Below are 21,776 nucleotides of genomic sequence, written 5' to 3'. Positions count from 1 at the left end.
AGAAAGGCCAAAACCTAGGAAGAAACCTAGAGAGGAACCAGGCTATGTGGGGTGGCCAGTCCTCTTCTGGCTGTGCCGGGTGGAGATTATAACAGAACATGGCCAAGATGTTCAATTTATTGTTCAAGAACAAGGGTGGAGAGAAAACCCGCAGGCAGTCAGCCCTCCGTGGAATGGGTTTGACATGTGCTCTAATGTCACATAATAGAAGTAAAAAGCTGTCCCAAAAAGGTAGGCCTATTTTAAGGCTAAGTTATCAAGCAGGTACATATTCGGCTTCATAAAACCCATATTAAGAATATACTCAGAATTACATTTGTTTCAGTGGGTGTGTCAGACTGAGTGGGTGTGTCAGAGTGTTGCAAGAGAAATACAGAAATATTGTGACAAACAGAAATAGAGAGAGAAAGAAAGACAGAAAATAAGCAAAAGACGAGAGAAGAACAGAGAGAAACATTCAGAAAGACAGAGAGCAACAGAGACAGAAACTGAGGAACTGAGGAACTGAGGAACTGTGACGCGGCTGGGAAGGCTTCAGCCAATATAAACACCATAGCAGGTGTGTGCTGTGTACAGCGTGATCAGGAAGTGGATAAACATCACTGCCCCATTTCCCCCCACAGCTGGACACTGTCCCAACTTTAAAAAGACGGGGACAGAGAGAGATGGAGAAAGACAGAGATACTGGTGTAAATACATTGAGAAAAGAGAGAGATACAGAGAGAAAGACAGACAGAAACACAGAAAAAGCAAGACAGTGATGACCAGGAAGCAAGACGGAAAGAAAAGGCTGGGGAGGCTCCATTCAGGATAAACAGTATGGTAGAATCTATACTGGGTATGATCAGGAGGCGTTTAAACACTAAACATCATCACCACTGTCCAGGACAGGCTTTATCAGGGTGTGACGCTGATCACCCCTATTGTCTAATCCAGCACTGGAAACTAACTAGCTAACGGTGCTGGAGGCCAGGACACGCCCTGCTAGGCACACATGGGCGTCAATGTTTACCAATGAGACTACAGATCCCGCATCCACTACCGAGACTGTTGTAACCAGGCTTACCTGGAATACTGCACTGTGTGGGTCAATATAGATTCAGACAAAGCAAAACTATAGGCTACAACAAACCTTTTTCATTGATAAAAAAGAATGGACGACTGTGTGATCACGCTCTCCATAGCCGATGTGAGCAAGACCTTTAAACAGGTCAACATTCACAAAAGCCGCGGGGCCAGACGCATTACTAAGAAGGAAAAGGTAACTGAACTGAACGACTATCGCCTCGTAGCACTCACTTCTGTCATCATGAAGTGCTTTGGGAGACTAGTCAAGGATCGTATCACCTCCAGTTTACCTGTCACCCTAGACCCACTTCAAAAGGAATAGCTATGTAAGTATGCAGTTCATTGACTACAGCTCATCATTCAACACTATAGTACCCTCCTAGCTCATCATTAATCTTGAGGCCCTGGGTCTCAACCCCGCCCTGTGCAATTGGGTCCTGGACTTCCTGACGGGCCGACCCCAGGTGGTGAAGGTAGGAAACAACATGTCCACTTCGCTGATCCTCAACACTGGGGCTCCACAAGGGTGCGTGCTCAGCCCCCTCTTGTACTATCTCTTCACCTATGACCGCGTGGACATGCAGGCCTCCAACTTGGTCATGAAGTTTGCAGACAACACAACAGTGGTAGGCTTGATCACCAACAATGATGAGACAGGCTATAGGGAGAAGGTGAGGGCACTCTGAGTGTGGTGTCAGGAAAACAACCTCTCACTCAACGTCAACAAAACAATGGAGATGATTGTGGAGGGAGCATCCCCCTATCCACATAGACAGGACAGCAGTGGAGAAGGTGGAAAGTTTTAAGTTGCTCTGCGTACACATCACGGAAAAACTGTTCCACCTACACAGACAGTGTATTGAAGAAGGAGCAACAGCGCCTCTTCAACCTTAGGAGGCTGAAGAAATTTGGTTTGTCACCTAAAACCCTCACAAACTTTTACAAATGCACAATTGAGAGCATCCTGTCGGGCTGTATTACAGCCTGGTACGGAAACTTCACCGCCCACAACCGCAGGGCACTCAAGAGGGCGGTGCAGTCTGCACAACGCATCACCGGGGCAAACTACCTGCCCTGCAGTACACCTACAGCACCCAATGTCACAGGAAGGCCAAAAAGATAATCAAGGACAACAACCACCTGAGCCACTGCCTGTTCACCCCGCTACCATCCAGAAGGTGAGGTCAGTACAGGTGCATCAAAGCTGACCGAGAGCCTGAAAAATAACTTATTATCGCAAGACCATCAGACTGTTAAACAGCCATGGATCACTAGTCACTTAATGTCACTTTAATGATGATGTTTACATCTTGCATTACTCATTCCATATGTATATGCTGTATTTTATACCATCTATTGCATCTTGCCTATGCAAGATGACCATTACTCATCCCATATGTATATGCTGTATTTTATACCATCTATTGCATCTTGCCTATGCAAGATGACCATTACTCATCCCATATGTATATGCTGTATTTTATACCAACTCATCTATTGCATCTTGCCTATGCAAGATGACCATTACTCATCCCATATGTATATGCTGTATTTTATACCATCTATTGCATCTTGCCTATGCAAGATGACCATTACTCATCCCATATGTATATGCTGTATTTTATACCATCTATTGCATCTTGCCTATGCAAGATGACCATTACTCATCCCATATGTATATGCTGTATTTTATACCATCTATTGCATCTTGCCTATGCAAGATGACCATTACTCATCCCATATGTATATGCTGTATTTTATACCATCTATTGCATCTTGCCTATGCAAGATGACCATTACTCATCCCATATGTATATGCTGTATTTTATACCATCTATTGCATCTTGCCTATGCAAGATGACCATTACTCATCCCATATGTATATAGTGTATTTTATACCGTCTATTGAATCTTGCCTATGCAAGATGACCATTATTCATCCCATATGTATATAGTGTATTTTATACCGTCTATTGAATCTTACCTATGCCGCTCTGTCATTGCTCATCCATATATTATGTACATATTCTTATTCCATCCCTTTACTTAGATTTGTGTGTATTCGGTAGTTGTTGTGAAATTGTTAGATTCCTTGTTAGATATTACTGCACTGTCGGAACTAGAAGCACAAGCATTTCTCTACACTCGCAATAACATCTGCTAACCATGTGTATGTGACCAATAACATCTGCTAACCATGTGTATGTGACCAATAACATCTGCTAACCATGTGTATGTGACCAATCACATCTGCTAACCATGTGTATGTGACCAATCACATCTGCTAACCATGTGTATGTGACCAATAACATCTGCTAACCATGTGTATGTGACCAATAACATCTGCTAACCATGTGTATGTGACCAATAACATCTGCTAACCATGTGTATGTGACCAATCACATCTGCTAACCATGTGTATGTGACCAATGAAATTTGATTTGATATGATTTGAAGCATGCACAGCCCAAATGGCAAGTGTCTTCACTGACATTTTCAACCTCTCCCTGGCCGAGTCTGTGATACCTACATGTTTCAAAGAGACCACCATTGTCCCAGTGCCCAAGATAGCAAAGGTAACCTGCCTAAATTATTACCGCCCCATAGAACTCACGTCGCTAGCCATGAAGTGCTTTGAAAGGCTGGTCATGGCTCACATTAACACCATCATGCCAGAAACCCTAGACCAACTCCAATTTGCATACCGCCCCAACAGATCCACAGATGACGCAATCTCAATCGCACTCCACACTGCCCTTTCCCACATGGAAACATACAGGAAAGGAGGGCTGAACAGGCCCCCATTAACATTGACGGGGCTGAAGTGGAGCAGGTTGAGAAATGCAAGTTCCTTGGTGTCTACATCACTAACAAACTATCATGGTCCAAATATACCAAGACAGTCGAGTAGAGGGCGCGACAACACCTTTTCTCCCTCAGGAGACGGAAAATATATGGCATGGGTGCCCAGATCCTCAAAAAGTCCTACAGCTGCACCATCGAGAGCATCCTGACCGGTTGCATCAGCGCCTGGTATGGCAGCTGCTCGGCATCTGACCGGAAGGCGCTACAGAGGGTAGTGCGTACGGCCAAGGACATCACTGGGGTCAAGCTTCCTCACCTCCAGGACCTATATACTAGGCGGTGTCAGAGGAAGGCCCAAATAATTGTCAGAGACTCCAGCCACCCAAGTCATAGATTGTTCTCTCTGCTACCGCATGGCAAGCGGTACCAGAGCGCCAAGACTAAGACCAAAAGGCTCCTTAACAGCTTCTACCCCCCAAACCATAAGACTGATGAACAACTCAACTAATCAAATGGCCACCCAGACTATTTACATTGATCTCCCCCCCTTTGTTTTTACACTGCTGCTACTCGCTGTTAATTATCTATGCATAGTCACTTTACAAATTACCTCGTTTAACCTGTACCCCCACACATTGACTCTGTACCGGTACCCCATGTATATAGCCTCCACATTGACTCTGTACCTGTACCCCCTGTATATAGCCTCCACATTGACTCTGTACCGTAATACCCTGTATATAGCCTCCACATTGACTCTGTACTGGTACCACCTGTATATAGCCTCCACTTTGACTCTGTACTGGTACCCCCTGTATATAGCCTCCACATTGACTCTGTACCGGTACCCCCTGTATATAGCCTCCACATTGACTCTGTACCGGTACCCCCTGTATATAGCCTCCACATTGACTCTGTACTGGTACCCCCTGTATATAGCCTCCACATTGACTCTGTACCGGTACCCCTGTATATAGCCTCCACATTGACTCTGTACCGGTACCCCCTGTATATAGCCTCCACATTGACTCTGTACCGGTACCCCCTGTATATAGCCTCCACATTGACTCTGTACCGGTACCCCCTGTATATAGCATCCACTTTGACTCAGTACCGGTAGCCCCTGTATATAGCCTCCACATTGACTCTGTACCGGTACCCCCTGTATATAGCATGCACTTTGACTCAGTACCGGTAGCCCCTGTATATAGCCTCCACATTGACTCTGTACCGGTACCCCCTGTATATAGCATGCACTTTGACTCAGTACCGGTAGCCCCTGTATATAGCATGCACTTTGACTCTGTACCGGTAGCCCCTGTATATAGCATGCACTTTGACTCAGTACCGGTAGCCCCTGTATATAGCCTCCACATTGACTCTGTACCGGTACCCCCTGTATATAGCATGCACTTTGACTCAGTACCGGTAGCCCCTGTATATAGCCTCCACATTGACTCTGTACCGGTACCCCCTGTATATAGCATCCACTTTGACTCAGTACCGGTAGCCCCTGTATATAGCCTCCACATTGACTCTGTACCGGTACCCCCTGTATATAGCATGCACTTTGACTCAGTACCGGTAGCCCCTGTATATAGCCTCCACATTGACTCTGTACCGGTACCCCCTGTATATAGCATGCACTTTGACTCTGTACCGGTAGCCCCTGTATATAGCATGCACTTTGACTCTGTACCGGTACCCCCTGTATATAGCATCCACTTTGACTCTGTACCGGTACCCCCTGTATATAGCATGCACTTTGACTCAGTACCGGTAGCCCCTGTATATAGCATGCACTTTGACTCTGTACCGGTAGCCCCTGTATATAGCATGCACTTTGACTCTGTACCGGTACCCCCTGTATATAGCCTCCACATTGACTCAGTACCGGTAGCCCCTGTATATAGCCTCCACATTGACTCTGTACCGGTACCCCCTGTATATAGCCTCCACATTGACTCTGTACCGGTAGCCCCTGTATATAGCCTCCACATTGACTCTGTACCGGTAGCCCCTGTATATAGCCTCCACATTGACTCTGTACCGGTACCCCCTGTATATAGCCTCCACATTGACTCTGTACCGGTACCCCCTGTATATAGCCTCCACATTGACTCTGTACCGGTAGCCCCTGTATATAGCCTCCACATTGACTCTGTACCGGTACCCCCTGTATATAGCCTCCACATTGACTCAGTACCGGTAGCCCCTGTATATAGCCTCCACATTGACTCTGTACCGGTAGCCCCTGTATATAGCCTCCACATTGACTCTGTACCGGTACCCCCTGTATATAGCCTCCACATTGACTCAGTACCGGTAGCCCCTGTATATAGCCTCCACATTGACTCAGTACCGGTAGCCCCTGTATATAGCCTCCACATTGACTCAGTACCGGTAGCCCCTGTATATAGCCTCCACATTGACTCAGTACCGGTAGCCCCTGTATATAGCCTCCACATTGACTCAGTACCGGTAGCCCCTGTATATAGCCTCCACATTGACTCAGTACCGGTAGCCCCTGTATATAGCCTCCACATTGACTCTGTACCGGTACCCCCTGTATATAGCCTCCACATTGACTCAGTACCGGTAGCCCCTGTATATAGCCTCCACATTGACTCAGTACCGGTACCCCTGTATATAGCCTCCACATTGACTCAGTACCGGTAGCCCCTGTATATAGCCTCCACATTGACTCAGTACCGGTAGCCCCTGTATATAGCCTCCACATTGACTCAGTACCGGTAGCCCCTGTATATAGCCTCCACTTTGACTCAGTACCGGTACCCCCTGTATATAGCCTCCACATTGACTCTGTACCGGTAGCCCCTGTATATAGCCTCCACATTGACTCAGTACCGGTAGCCCCTGTATATAGCCTCCACATTGACTCAGTACCGGTAGCCCCTGTATATAGCCTCCACATTGACTCAGTACCGGTAGCCCCTGTATATAGCCTCGTTATTGTTAGGTACATTTCTTGTGTTACTTTTTGATTGATTTCATTTTTTTACTTTATTTTATTTAGTAAATATTTGATTAACTATATTTCTTGAACTGCACTGTTGGTTAAGGGCTTGTAAGTGAGCATTTCACGGCAAGGTTCTATGATGTTTTTCTATGTTTTGTTCTGTTGTTATATTTCTATGTGTTCGGCCTAGTATGGTTCTCAATCAGAGGCAGGTGTCAGTTGTTGTCTCTGATTGGGAGCCATATTTAGGTAGCCTGTTTTCTATTGTGTTTTGTGGGTGGTTGTATCCTGTGTTAGTGTTTTCACCATACGGGACTGTTTCGGTTGTTTGTACTTTTGTTCAGTTGATTGATTAAATATATCATTATGGACACTTACCATGCTGCACATTGGTCTGATCCTTGCGAATCCTCCTCTGAAGAAGAGGAATTCCGTTACAGTTTGTCCGTTTATTGGATGGTTGTTGTGGTCTGATTTAGTCTTTTTTAATAGTTTATTAGAAACTTTAACACAAAAAAACATGTTCATTTTTACTGTGCAATATAACTTCCACACAATGCTGCTTAGCTGGAAAATGAGGGAGAATGCTGCACAGTTGCATCACCACCTGGAACCCATAGTGTTCTGGAATGGAACAGAACTATGATGTATGCCTTGTGCTCCCTGAAGGTTATAAATGAACATAAATGCCTTGTATACTCCCCCTCTCTGGGGGATAACTAAGTGCCTTGTATACTCCCCCTCTCTGGGGGTTATTATGTGGGATAACTAAGTTCCTTGTATACTCCCCCTCTCTGGGGGTTATTATGTGGGATAATTAAGTGCCTTGTATACTCCCCCTCTCTGGGGGTTATTATGTGGGATAACTAAGTTCCTTGTATACTCCCCCTCTCTGGGGGATAACTAAGTTCCTTGTATACTCCCCCTCTCTGGGGGTTATTATGTGGGATAACTAAGTGCCTTGTATACTCCCCCTCTCTTGGGGGATAACTAAGTTCCTTGTATACTCCCCCTCTCTGGGGGTTATTATGTGGGATAACTAAGTGCCTTGTATACTCCCCCTCTCTGGGGGATAACTAAGTTCCTTGTATACTCCCCCTCTCTGGGGGTTATTATGTGGGATAACTAAGTGCCTTGTATACTCCCCCTCTCTGGGGGATAACTAAGTGCCTTGTATACTCCCCCTCTCTGGGGGATAACTAAGTGCCTTGTATACTCCCCCTCTCTGGGGGTTATTATGTGGGATAACTAAGTGCCTTGTATACTCCCCCTCTCTGGGGGTTATTATGTGGGATAACTAAGTGCCTTGTATACTCCCCCTCTCTGGGGGATAACTAAATGCCTTGTATACTCCCCCTCTCTGGGGGATAACTAAGTGCCTTGTATACTCCCCCTCTCTGGGGGTTATTATGTGGGATAACTAAGTGCCTTGTATACTCCCCCTCTCTGGGGGATAACTAAGTGCCTTGTATACTCCCCCTCTCTGGGGGATAACTAAGTTCCTTGTACACTCCCCCTCTCTGGGGGTTATTATGTGGGATAACTAAGTTCCTTGTACACTCCCCCTCTCTGGGGGTTATTATGTGGGATAAATAAGTGCCTTGTATACTCCCCCTCTCTGGGCGTTATTATGTGGGATAACTAAGTGCCTTGTATACTCCCCCTCTCTGGGGGTTATTATGTGGGATAACTAAGTTCCTTGTACACTCCCCCTCTCTGGGGGTTATTATGTGGGATAACTAAGTGCCTTGTATACTCCCCCTCTCTGGGGGTTATTATGTGGGATAACTAAGTGCCTTGTATACTCCCCCTCTCTGGGGGTTATTATGTGGGATAACTAAGTGCCTTGTATACTCCCCCTCTCTGGGGGATAACTAAATGCCTTGTATACTCCCCCTCTCTGGGGGTTATTATGTGGGATAACTAAGTGCCTTGTATACTCCCCCTCTCTGGGGGTTATTATGTGGGATAACTAAGTGCCTTGTATACTCCCCCTCTCTGGGGTTATTATGTGGGATAACTAAGTGCCTTGTATACTCCCCCTCTCTGGGGGTTATTATGTGGGATAACTAAGTGCCTTGTATACTCCCCTCTCTGGGGGATAACTAAATGCCTTGTATACTCCCCTCTCTGGGGGTTATTATGTGGGATAACTAAGTGCCTTGTATACTCCCCTCTCTGGGGGTTATTATGTGGGATAACTAAGTGCCTTGTATACTCCCCTCTCTGGGGGTTATTATGTGGGATAACTAAGTGCCTTGTATACTCCCCCTCTCTGGGGGATAACTAAGTGCCTTGTATACTCCCCCTCTCTGGGGGTTATTATGTGGGATAACTAAGTTCCTTGTATACTCCCCCTCTCTGGGGGATAACTAAATGCCTTGTATACTCCCCCTCTCTGGGGGATAACTAAGTGCCTTGTACACTCCCCCTCTCTGGGGGTTATTATGTGGGATAACTAAGTGCCTTGTATACTCCCCCTCTCTGGGGGTTATTATGTGGGATAACTAAGTGCCTTGTATACTCCCCCTCTCTGGGGGATAACTAAGTGCCTTGTATACTCCCCCTCTCTGGGGGTTATTATGTGGGATAACTAAGTGCCTTGTATACTCCCCCTCTCTGGGGGATAACTAAATGCCTTGTATACTCCCCCTCTCTGGGGGATAACTAAGTGCCTTGTATACTCCTCCTCTCTGGGGGATAACTAAGTGCCTTGTATACTCCCCCTCTCTGGGGGTTATTATGTGGGATAACTAAGTGCCTTGTATACTCCCCCTCTCTGGGGGTTATTATGTGGGATAACTAAGTGCCTTGTATACTCCCCCTCTCTGGGGGATAACTAAATGCCTTGTATACTCCCCCTCTCTGGGGGTTATTATGTGGGATAACTAAGTGCCTTGTATACTCCCCCTCTCTGGGGGATAACTAAGTGCCTTGTATACTCCCCCTCTCTGGGGGATAACTAAGTGCCTTGTATACTCCCCCTCTCTGGGGGATAACTAAATGCCTTGTATACTCCCCCTCTCTGGGGGATAACTAAGTGCCTTGTACACTCCCCCTCTCTGGGGGTTATTATGTGGGATAACTAAGTGCCTTGTATACTCCCCCTCTCTGGGGGTTATTATGTGGGATAACTAAGTGCCTTGTATACTCCCCCTCTCTGGGGGTTATTATGTGGGATAACTAAGTGCCTTGTATACTCCCCCTCTCTGGGGGATAACTAAGTGCCTTGTATACTCCCCCTCTCTGGGGGTTATTATGTGGGATAACTAAGTGCCTTGTATACTCCCCCTGTCTGGGGATAACTAAATGCCTTGTATACTCCCCTCTCTGGGGATAACTAATGCCGTGTATACTCCCCCTCTCTGGGGGATAACTAAGTGCCTTGTATACTCCCCCTCTCTGGGGGTTATTATGTGGGATAACTAAGTGCCTTGTATACTCCCCCTCTCTGGGGGATAACTAAATGCCTTGTATACTCCCCCTCTCTGGGGGATAACTAAGTGCCTTGTATACTCCCCCTCTCTGGGGGATAACTAAGTGCCTTGTATACTCCCCCTCTCTGGGGGTTATTATGTGGGATAACTAAGTGCCTTGTATACTCCCCCTCTCTGGGGGTTATTATGTGGGATAACTAAGTGCCTTGTATACTCCCCCTCTCTGGGGGATAACTAAATGCCTTGTATACTCCCCCTCTCTGGGGGTTATTATGTGGGATAACTAAGTGCCTTGTATACTCCCCCTCTCTGGGGATAACTAAGTGCCTTGTATACTCCCCCTCTCTGGGGGATAACTAAGTGCCTTGTATACTCCCCTCTCTGGGGGATAACTAAATGCCTTGTATACTCCCCTCTCCCCCTCTCTGGGGGATAACTAAGTGCCTTGTACACTCCCCTCTCTGGGGGTTATTATGTGGGATAACTAAGTGCCTTGTATACTCCCCCTCTCTGGGGGTTATTATGTGGGATAACTAAGTGCCTTGTATACTCCCCTCTCTGGGGGTTATTATGTGGGATAACTAAGTGCCTTGTATACTCCCCTCTCTGGGGGATAACTAAATGCCTTGTATACTCCCCCCTCTCTGGGGGTTATTATGGATAACTAAGTGGTTATACTCCCCCTCTCTGGGGGATAACTAAGTGCCTTGTATACTCCCCCTCTCTGGGGGATAACTAAGTGCCTTGTATACTCCCCCTCTCTGGGGGATAACTAAATGCCTTGTATACTCCCCCTCTCTGGGGGATAACTAAGTGCCTTGTACACTCCCCCTCTCTGGGGGTTATTATGTGGGATAACTAAGTGCCTTGTATACTCCCCCTCTCTGGGGGTTATGTGGGATAACTAAGTGCCTTGTATACTCCCCCTCTCTGGGGGTTATTATGGATAACTAAGTGCCTTGTATACTCCCCCTCTCTGGGGGATAACTAAGTGCCTTGTATACTCCCCCTCTCTGGGGGTTATTATGTGGGATAACTAAGTGCCTTGTATACTCCCCCTGTCTGGGGGATAACTAAATGCCTTGTATACTCCCCTCTCTGGGGGATAACTAAGTGCCGTGTATACTCCCCTCTCTGGGGGATAACTAAGTGCCTTGTATACTCCCCCCTCTCTGGGGGTTATTATGTGGGATAACTAAGTGCCTTGTATACTCCCCTCTCTGGGGGATAACTAAATGCCTTGTATACTCCCCCTCTCTGGGGATAACTAAGTGCCTTGTATACTCCCCTCTCTGGGGATAACTAGTGCCTTGTATACTCCCCTCTCTGGGGTTATTATGTGGGATAACTAAGTGCCTTGTATACTCCCCTCTCTGGGGGTTATTATGTGGGATAACTAAGTGCCTTGTATACTCCCCTCTCTGGGGGATAACTAAATGCCTTGTATACTCCCCCTCTCTGGGGGTTATTATGTGGGATAACTAAGTGCCTTGTATACTCCCCCTCTCTGGGGGATAACTAAATGCCTTGTATACTCCCCCTCTCTGGGGGTTATTATGAGGGATAACTAAGTGCCTTGTACACTCCCCCTCTCTGGGGGTTATTATGTGGGATAACTAAGTGCCTTGTATACTCCCCCTCTCTGGGGGATAACTAAGTGCCTTGTATACTCCCCCTCTCTGGGGGTTATTATGTGGGATAACTAAGTGCCTTGTATACTCCCCCTCTCTGGGGGATAACTAAATGCCTTGTATACTCCCCCTCTCTGGGGGATAACTAAGTGCCTTGTATACTCCCCCTCTCTGGGGGATAACTAAGTGCCTTGTATACTCCCCCTCTCTGGGGGTTATTATGTGGGATAACTAAGTGCCTTGTACACTCCCCCTCTCTGGGGGTTATTATGTGGGATAACTAAGTGCCTTGTACACTCCCCCTCTCTGGGGGTAATTATGTGGGATAACTAAGTGCCTTGTACACTCCCCCTCTCTGCCGGTTATTATGTGGGAGAACTAAGTGCCTTGTACACTCCCCCTCTCTGGGGGTTATTATGTGAGATAACTAAGCGTATATGAACAGAGATCTGTAATTCACAACCCCTAACCCCCTAATCATATAAGGTCTGCCTCTGGTGTGTTCCGAACAGGGTTGGGGTATCTCCCTACCTCCTTCCCTCCCTCCTGGTGCTTGTACATAGTGATTACATTGGCTGGGTCTGGTGTGGTTTGGGAGCTACAGGGCGGGTCACTAGGTTTACTTTGGACACTGTACCTCTCAGTGCCCCTCTCTCTCTAGATGAACCAAACCCTGGATCATTAGGCTAAACAAATACAGTGAGTGCTGAGTAAAGAGAGTGTTCTTAAAACTACTCCTTTATCTATATAGTACTGTATCCCCTCACACAACACGCTGGCCTAATTGTGCTTCGGTTAACCCTGGAAAATCTCCTAAACACACAATTATCAGAATGCACTGAATCTTCTAATTTAACACCAATCTCTCATGGATATATCAATGCAATTCTTTCACATGAAAATATGAGTTGTCAAATTGAACGAAAGACAAGTTTGAATATAACTGTGCAACTATGAGTCGTTCTCAAGAAAAAATATATCATGCTAAATACCTACCTGTAGTTTTGAAAATACTCTTCACTGGAACTCTTCAGCCTTTTTGCAGTTTTACCTTTGGTTCGTCTTTATTTACTTTCCCAAACCATGACCGAAATAGTAGCTAATCCAGATAGATACCCCGGGGGTGGTGGTGGGGCCGAGCGGCAGGATATCTAGGATCCCATACAGGATGTGCTGTATATTCATGACATGTACTAGTGCACGTGACAGTTTAGTGTCTTTGGTTTGGCTAAGGGCTCAGACTAGCATTCTGTCTAGGAGAAACTACATACACATCAAGCTGCCTTACGCTACAGAAACAGGACTGAGGTTTACATACAATGTTCTCTTATGTATTTCCACAGAACCTCTTTCATATGAATACTTGTACATGTCACTGGTTCACTGTAAATAGAAATCACTCACTTTACAGAAACTACATGTGACACTCATCTCTCGCCAGCTCACATAACAGGGGGGGGGGGGGGGGGTCCCTCAATAACTTCCCAAGTTAAAGACAACCAATCTATCAATAGCGATACATGGATTTATAGCATTCGTACTAGTGTCAATGGTGGAAAAAGTACCCAACTGTCATACTTGAGTAAAAGTGAAGATAGCTTCATAGAAAATTACTCAAGTAAAAGTGAGTCACACAGTAAAATACTAATTGAGTAAATGTCTAAAAGTATTTGGTTTTAAATATAGTTAAGTGTAAAAAGTAAATGTAATTGCTAAAATATACTTAACTATCAAAAGTAAAAGTGTAAATCATTTCAAATTCCTTATATTAAGCAAACGAGAAGGCAAGATTTTCTTGTTTTTTGAATTTACGGATATCTAGGGCCACACTCCAACACTCAGACATCATTTACAAAGAAGCATTTGTGTTTAGTGATTCCGCCAGATCAGAGGCAGTAGGGATGACCAGGGCTGTTCTCTTGATAATTTTGTGAATTGGACCATTTTCCTGTCCTGCTAAGCATTCAAAATGTAACGATTACTTTTGGTTGTCAGGGAAAATGTCCGGAATAAAAAGTATATTATTTTCTTTAGGAATGTAGTGAAGAAAAAGTCAAAGTTGTCAGAAATATAAATAGTAAAATAAAGTACAGGTACCCCCAAAAAACTACTTAAGTAGTACTTAAAGTATTTTTACTTAAGTACTTTACACCACTGACAAGTGTAAGGCTACTCATATGGTCCGCTTTGTCTTGTATAATATTACATAGGCTGCGTTTACACAGGCAGCCCAATTCTGGTCTTTTTTTACACTAATTGGTATTTTGACCAATCAGGTCAGCTCTGAAAAAGATCTGACGTGAAAATATCTTATGTAATTGGTCGAAAGACCAATTAGTAGAAAAATATCAGAATTTGAGCAGCCTGTGTAAATGCAGCCATAGACTCACATTGAAAATACCCATCAGGACATGGTGATTCTGTAACATAAAATCCCTGATCAAGTGACAAAATGATGATAAGCTACATCCTATTTCAACATCTAATGAGATATAAATGAATTCCTTGACTCACATTGAACGGGTTAAAGTGCACAGAAAGAAATATCTATTTTAATAGTCGTGAGTAACAGAAGCCTCAGACAGTGCATCCTGATTTTTCTCCCAAACGATGTGTAAACATGAGAACACCAAAGAAGAGACTGGTTTATGAACGCTCACTTGTCAGATGTTAATTGGCCAGTGGGTTGTAAAGCTACGCTAACAGCCTGTTTTCTCTAGCAGTTCCTGTTTCCAGCACCATTGAGGTGACATACACAGGGGCAGAACTCCACCCTGTAAACCACATCTGCTTTAGATACAGTTGGAGTCTGAATTTTACAAACACTTAGGTTGGAGTCATTAAAAGTCCTTTTCAACCACTCCATACATTTCTTGTTAACAAACTTTAGTTTCGACAAGTCAGTTAGGACATCTACTTGGTGCACGACACAAGTAATCTTTCCAACAATTGTTTATAGACAGATTATTTCACTTATAATTCACTGTATCACAATTCCAGTGGGTCAGAAGTTTACATACACTAAGTGGAAGTTAAAGCTTGGTCGCAAATGGGTCTTCCAAATGGACAATGACCCCAAGCATACTTCCAAAGTTGTGGCAAAATGGCTTAAGGACAACAAAGTCAAGGTATTGGAGTTGCCATCACAAAGCCCTGACCTCAATCTTATAGAAAATGTGTGGGCAGAACTGAAAAAGCGTGTTCAAGTAAGGAGGCCTACAAACCTGACTCAGTTACACCAGCTCTGTCAGGAGGAATGGGCCAAAATTCACAAAACTTATTGTGGGAAACTTGTGGAAGGCTACCCAAAACGTTTGGCCCAAGTTAAACAGTTTAAAGGCAATTCTACCAAATACTCATTGAGTGTATGTAAACTTCTGACCCACTGGGAATGTGATGAAAGAAATAAAATATGAAAGAAATCATTATTCTACTATTATTCTGACATTTCACATTCTTAAAATGAAGTGGTGATCCTACCTGACCTAAAACAGGGAATATTTACTAGGATTAAATGTCAAGAATTGTGAAAAACTGAGTTTAAATGTATTTGGCTAAGGTGTATGTACATTTCCGACTTCCAACTGTACATCTGCATTGCTTGCTCTCTGGGGTTTTAGGCTGGGTGTCTGTAAAGCTCTCTGGGGTTTTAGGCTGGGTGTCTGTAAAGCTCTCTGGGGTTTTAGGCTGGGTATCTGTAAAGCTCTCTGGGGTTTTAGGCTGGGTATCTGTAAAGCTCTCTGGGATTTTAGGCTGGGTGTCTGTAAAGCTCTCTGGGGTTTTAGGCTGGGTGTCTGTAAAGCTCTCTGGGGTTTTAGGCTGGGTGTCTGTAAAGCTCTCTGGGGTTTTAGGCTGGGTGTCTGTAAAGCTCTCTGGGGTTTTAGTGTCTGTAAAGCTCTCTGGGGTTTTAGGCTGGGTGTCTGTAAAGCTCTCTGGGGTTTTAGGCTGGGTGTCTGTAAAGCTCTCTGGGGTTTTAGGCTGGGTGTCTGTAAAGCTCTCTGGGGTTTTAGGCTGGGTGTCTGTAAAGCTCTCTGGGGTTTTAGGCTGGGTGTCTGTAAAGCTCTCTGGGGTTTTAGGCTGGGTGTCTGTAAAGCTCTTTGTGACAACAGCTGATGTAAAAATTGAACATATTCAGAGTTTAGGCCTACATTGTTCTCTGAAACACAGTGAATAGCCACTGACACTGGAAACAAAACCCAACACAATATGTGATAGTAGGCTGTGTGTGCTTTTTGCATTTCATTCTGCTGGTAAATAATAAAGAAATAATTGATTGAGGTCTACAAAGAGGTTACATTTAGTCAGTTTTCTATTAATACATACAACTGAATGGACAATGAAGAAATCAGATAACAAAGATCACATACTCAGAAAGTCTATACGTAACAATACATGACAGTCATTTTATAACAATGAAAATGAATTTCAGACTGTCAAAAGCACAACAAGGAATAGACAATACAGAGAAAGAAGTGGTCTGTATTATCAAAACATTTAAAAAAAAGAAGTAAACAGAACATTCTGGAGAATTCCGTCTATTCCATGGACAGAGATCAGAGGCTGAACATCTTGTTGCAGTTGGATGATGAAATCCCAACACGTGTGTGTGTGTGTGTGTGTGTGTGTGTGTGTGTGTGCATGTGCATGTGCGTACACGGAGTGTGGAAAGTTGCAAAACATAGCTTTAAAGTCCCAGTGCAGTCCAAAAAATGTGTTTTTCTCTGGATAAGAGCATCTGCTAAATGACTCAAATGTAAATGTTGTTGTAAATGTTGGAATAATCCTGTGAAATTGTGAAAATTAAGATAATGGATTTTAGCTGTTTGAAAAGACCGTCTGAAATGGTCAGCCTGTTTTGGTGAGATCACTGGGTAGTAAATGAGTTAAGAGACCAATAAGAAAGACAGTTGAAACCCCTCTGCCACTCAGACCATTACCAGACAGTCCTGGCAAAATTGTTTGTTTGGGAAATGTCTCTTTTCTAAGAAGCTATTTTTGTTTATTTTTGACCATTTTAATTTAATGGTAGGTACTTAATTGTTACCCAGAAATGATTTGATATTGAGATAAAAACGGCTGCATTGAGCCTTTAACAAATTGTCTGTATTCCAAGCCACACTTTCTTCACTGAAGGAATGTTAAAGATGTCAGACTACTGGGAAAGGTATGGGGGAAAAACCAAACTGATGTTCCTCCTCATTGCACCATATAGTCCATTCGGAAAGTATTCAGACCCCTTGACATTTTCCACTTATTTGTTACGTTACGGCCTTATTAAAAAAAGATATATAAAAATGTATTCTTTTCCTCATCAATCAAACAAATATACCTTAATTACATAAGTAGTCCGAGCCTTTGCTATGTGACTCAAAAATTGAGATCAGGTGCCATGAAGGGGTCTAAATACTTCCCAAATGCACTGTAAACATACAGGTGAGAGATGACATAGAACAGACAATATGTACTGCATGCAAATAAGGCCTGGAGAATAAAAAGGCAAAAACATGTCAGAAACATTCCCATTGTATTGACCTGTATGATCCAAACCAAGTCAATGCCATGCTACAAAACTCTTCTTTTTCATTATTTGACCTGAATGCCACACACACAACATGAGTGAGATGGATTGCAGTTGTACAATGGCAGGCAGGTAATCTAAATTCAATATACATTTACAAACAGCATGTACTATTGAATGATGGAGGAGAAACCAATGGGGGGATTCAGAGACAGTGGTGAAAACATCTGATGCAACCTTCTGCAATAACTTCTCTATTAAAAAAAATTTGTCCATTGCAATAGTCTTCTTTTACAACTGCAATTATGTAGGCCTACTGAGTAGAATGTTAGAACGTTAGAACAATTATGTAGGCCTACTGAGTAGAATGTTAGAACGTTAGAACAATTATGTAGGCCTACTGAGTAGAATGTTAGAACAATTATGAACATTAGAACAATTATGTAGGCCTACTGAGTAGAATGTTAGAACGTTAGAACAATTATGAACATTAGAACAATTATGTAGGCCTACTGAGTAGAATGTTAGAACGTTAGAACAATTATGTAGGCCTACTGAGTAGAATGTTAGAACGTTAGAACAATTATGAACATTAGAACAATTATGTAGGCCTACTGAGTAGAATGTTAGAACGTTAGAACAATTATGAACATTAGAACAATTATGTAGGCCTACTGAGTAGAATGTTAGAACGTAGAACAATTATGTAGGCCTACTGAGTAGAATGTTAGAACGTTAGAACAATTATGAACATTAGAACAATTATGTAGGCCTACTGAGTAGAATGTTAGAACGTAGAACAATTATGAACATTAGAACAATTATGTAGGCCTACTGAGTAGAATGTTAGAACGTAGAACAATTATGTAGGCCTACTGAGTAGAATGTTAGAACATTAGAACAATTATGAACATTAGAACAATTATGTAGGCCTACTGAGTAGAATGTTAGAACGTTAGAACAATTATGAACATTAGAACAATTATGTAGGCCTACTGAGTAGAATGTTAGAACGTAGAACAATTATGTAGGCCTACTGAGTAGAATGTTAGAACGTTAGAACAATTATGTAGGCCTACTATGTAGAATGTTAGAACGTTAGAACAATTATGTAGGCATATAAAGTAGAATGTTAGAACAATTATGTAGGCCTATAAAGTAGAATGTTAGAACGTTAGAACTATTATGTAGGCCTATAAAGTAGAATGTTAGAACGTTAGAATAAAGTAAACTATTCTGAAAGTACTCCAAAAGAAAACTAATTTGCTATTTAGAAACAGACTTTTAATGTGTTTAAAGAGAAGGTAGTCTAATACACCAGGGTGAAAATACTTGCCTCTAGTTATTTTTATTGGGAATTTTTAACGGTCGGGTTTGTTATTAGTGCCAAGCGTAGGCAGAGGTCCTTTCTCTATATCTGTCGTGGCCTGGACTGGAAATGAGACCAACAGGAAAGGGGAGGAATGCTAATTACATCAGCTCTATGACAAATCAGAGACTAGCATCACAGCCTCTGAGAGCCAATCACATTTCACCACGACTGTAGAAATACATAGCGAGCGGTACTCGTTTTTATATTTGAGAACTGACGGGGATAGAAAGACGGAGAGAAACCTTAGGTTTCTTTGAAAAAAAAAAAAAAAAAACTTCCCTAATATTTCTAAGCGATATAGGTCCATAAGGGTCAACAAGATGGTCGTGGTGACAGCGGGACATAAAGTCATCTTGATATCTGGGAAACAGCATGGCTCTCCCAGCGCAACACAGTGCTACAGACGGTCCATTTCGGTCGTTTTGCCATCATCTGCGTCGAACCAAGCCAATTCTTCGGATTCCGACTCAAATTCGACAACTGGGCCACCCCTGCGAAAAAGACAGAGACTCACTCATTTGAGTCCTGAAGAAAAGCAGCTTCGCAGGTTAGTTTCATGAAGGGGCTGTTTAGTGTGACATTGTTCATGGCTAGGTTTATGTTAATGATTATCTAGCAATCAAATGCGATAATATCTTGTGACCCGAAAGGGAACAATGGTGAATTGATTGTCCAACGGAAGCCGGCTACTCCCTTCTCCCCACATCTGGAAAGAGTCCATGAACTTCTGTCTTTCCAATAACTAGACTAAGAATAAAACATGCACGTTCTACATGTAGATTCTTAGGCCAAAGACACAACTCGGCCGGACTATCAACAGGTATTGCTTATCAACGGATTTGAGGAGTCTACAGTCAGTCAGCTGATCCGACCCAGGTTTTCATATTTGAAGCAGCGCTGTACTCGATCTGTTCTGCCTGCGTGGCAGGAATATGGCGGCTGATTGTGCAATAACTAACAAGCCATTCCTGTTCAACTTGTTCTGTCAGCAATTTCTAAAGAAAAAATGCTTCAAATGTCTGTCCTCTTCAGGAAACTCAAGAACAGAGTTGCAGCCCAGACAGCCAGAGACAGAAAAAAAGCTAAAATGGGGGACCTGGAAGACCAAGTTATAGCGTTGGAGTTGGAGGTAAATGTATATCCACCATGTAAACGTGTCATGGTGTAAAAGGCTGCTAGGCTGAGGTGTTCACACATTTTTTTTCCTTCTCTAGAACAAGAAACTTCATGTTGAGAACAGGCTTTTACAGCAAAAGACATGTGGCTTGGTGAACGAGAATGAGGAACTGAGACAGAGGCTGGGGTTGGACGCCCTGGAAGCCAAAGAGGTAAGAGGATTTGTGGAGTTGCTACTTATGCAGAGGAGAGGGTGGAGGGTGAACTAAGTTGCCACCTGGTTGGCTGTCAGCCTTGGATCAGTAATATTACCTCTACTAATCTGCACATTTACTTGGTCCCGGTATCCACTTCAGTTTATTTAGTAGATATTTCAACTGTATTTTCTTACCTGCTTTGTTTAAGGGTTTGTCAGTAATCATTTCACAGTAAGTCTACTACACCGGTTGTATTTGGAGCATGTGACCAATAACAACATTTTTAAAATGGACTGTTATAACACCACTCTCCTCAGGGTCAGGTGTTGGAGTCCAGTGGGATTGATGCAGGTTTGGGGATCGGGTCTTCTGAGTCTGCAGTACTCAGGCTATGTGTGCCTCCGCAGCAGGTGCAGGCCCAGCAATGCCCAAATCTGAAGATTTCCCAATGGATACAGATAGTCCTGACTCTACAGACTCTGAGGTGAGACCATTTTTTCTGCTACGGCTAACGTAAACCGACATTTTGTAGTGTGACGTGGGCTTTGTCAATTGGAGAAGAAACCATGTACCAGCACTTTTATAATGAATAGTAATTGATTGGATTTGTGTTGCCAAGAGCTTTTCCAGTAGTGTTGTTCTTCTTGTCCCAGTCCTGTTTATTGGTGGCCATTTCCAGATTCACCCATAGACTTAACTATGGTCTTCTACCTCTGTTCAGAGTTGTAATTCTCTCCTTCTCACCTTTCTCTAGTCTGATCTCTTGCTGGGCATTCTGGACATCCTTGACCCAGAGCTGTTCCTCAAGGAGTGTAGTGAGCAGGAGATCCAGGCGCAGGAGATGCTGCTGGTCGGAGGGGGGGCAGGAGTACCTTCCCCCTCACCTGCAGCTCTGGGGGCCACACCAGTTAAGCTGGAGGCCCTTAATGAACTGATCCACTTTGACCACATCTACACCAAGCCTGTGGAGGGGGTGGCGCTTCCCCCTGGGCAGCAGGAGGTGCATTACGAGGAGAGTGTAACAAAGATGGAGGAGGTCTTCTCTTTGGCTGAGGAGGTCTGCGAGGTGGTGTGTGTCAAAGACGAGCCGGAGGAAGTGGTCATCATCCCTGAGAGTCACGGGGTGTTGGATGACTTCCTGTCCGCGGTCTCGCCGACCTCTGACCTGGCCCTGGGTGGCCTGGAGAAGACTGGTACCTACCTGACTGAGACCTACAGCGACTCCGGATACGAGCGGTCCCCTTCCCCCTTCAGCGACATGTCCTCCCCCCTCTGCTCTGAGGGATCCTGGGATGATGTGTTCGCCAATGAACTGTTCCCTCAGCTGATCAGTGTCTGACGTGAGCCCTATTGGCCCAATTAATCAATGATCCAACCCATAGATCTCCCTTATATTTTCATGTAGTGTTAAGTGACTGCAGTAGATCATGCTTTATATTGATGTATAGATGGCAAAGTGATAGCCTTTTCCCAGATCTGTTTGTGCTGTTGAGCCAATGGCTATATTTTGTCTTTACAGTACAAACTAATCTGTGACCAGGCTAATACTAGTTTACCTTGTGTTTTTAAAACTAAGTTAAGCACGTAATCTCCTCTATTACAGCAGGTCTGTACAATGGGTGATCCTGCATTGACTTGTGGGAGATGTAGTT

General features: G+C 43.9%; 1 pseudogene; it reads left to right on the top strand.

Annotated features, from left to right (window-relative positions):
* Positions 1-19,041: 19,041 nt before the first annotated feature.
* On the top strand, positions 19,042-21,562 carry LOC115123942 (uncharacterized; annotated as a pseudogene).
* The last annotated feature ends 214 nt before the right edge of the window (positions 21,563-21,776 follow it).

This window comes from Oncorhynchus nerka, linkage group LG13 (genome assembly GCF_034236695.1).
Source record: "Oncorhynchus nerka isolate Pitt River linkage group LG13, Oner_Uvic_2.0, whole genome shotgun sequence".
In the NCBI taxonomy this organism is placed as follows: domain Eukaryota; kingdom Metazoa; phylum Chordata; class Actinopteri; order Salmoniformes; family Salmonidae; genus Oncorhynchus; species Oncorhynchus nerka.
The sequence above is the reverse complement of the archived record's forward strand: the minus strand, read 5'-3'. Positions and strand labels throughout refer to the sequence as shown.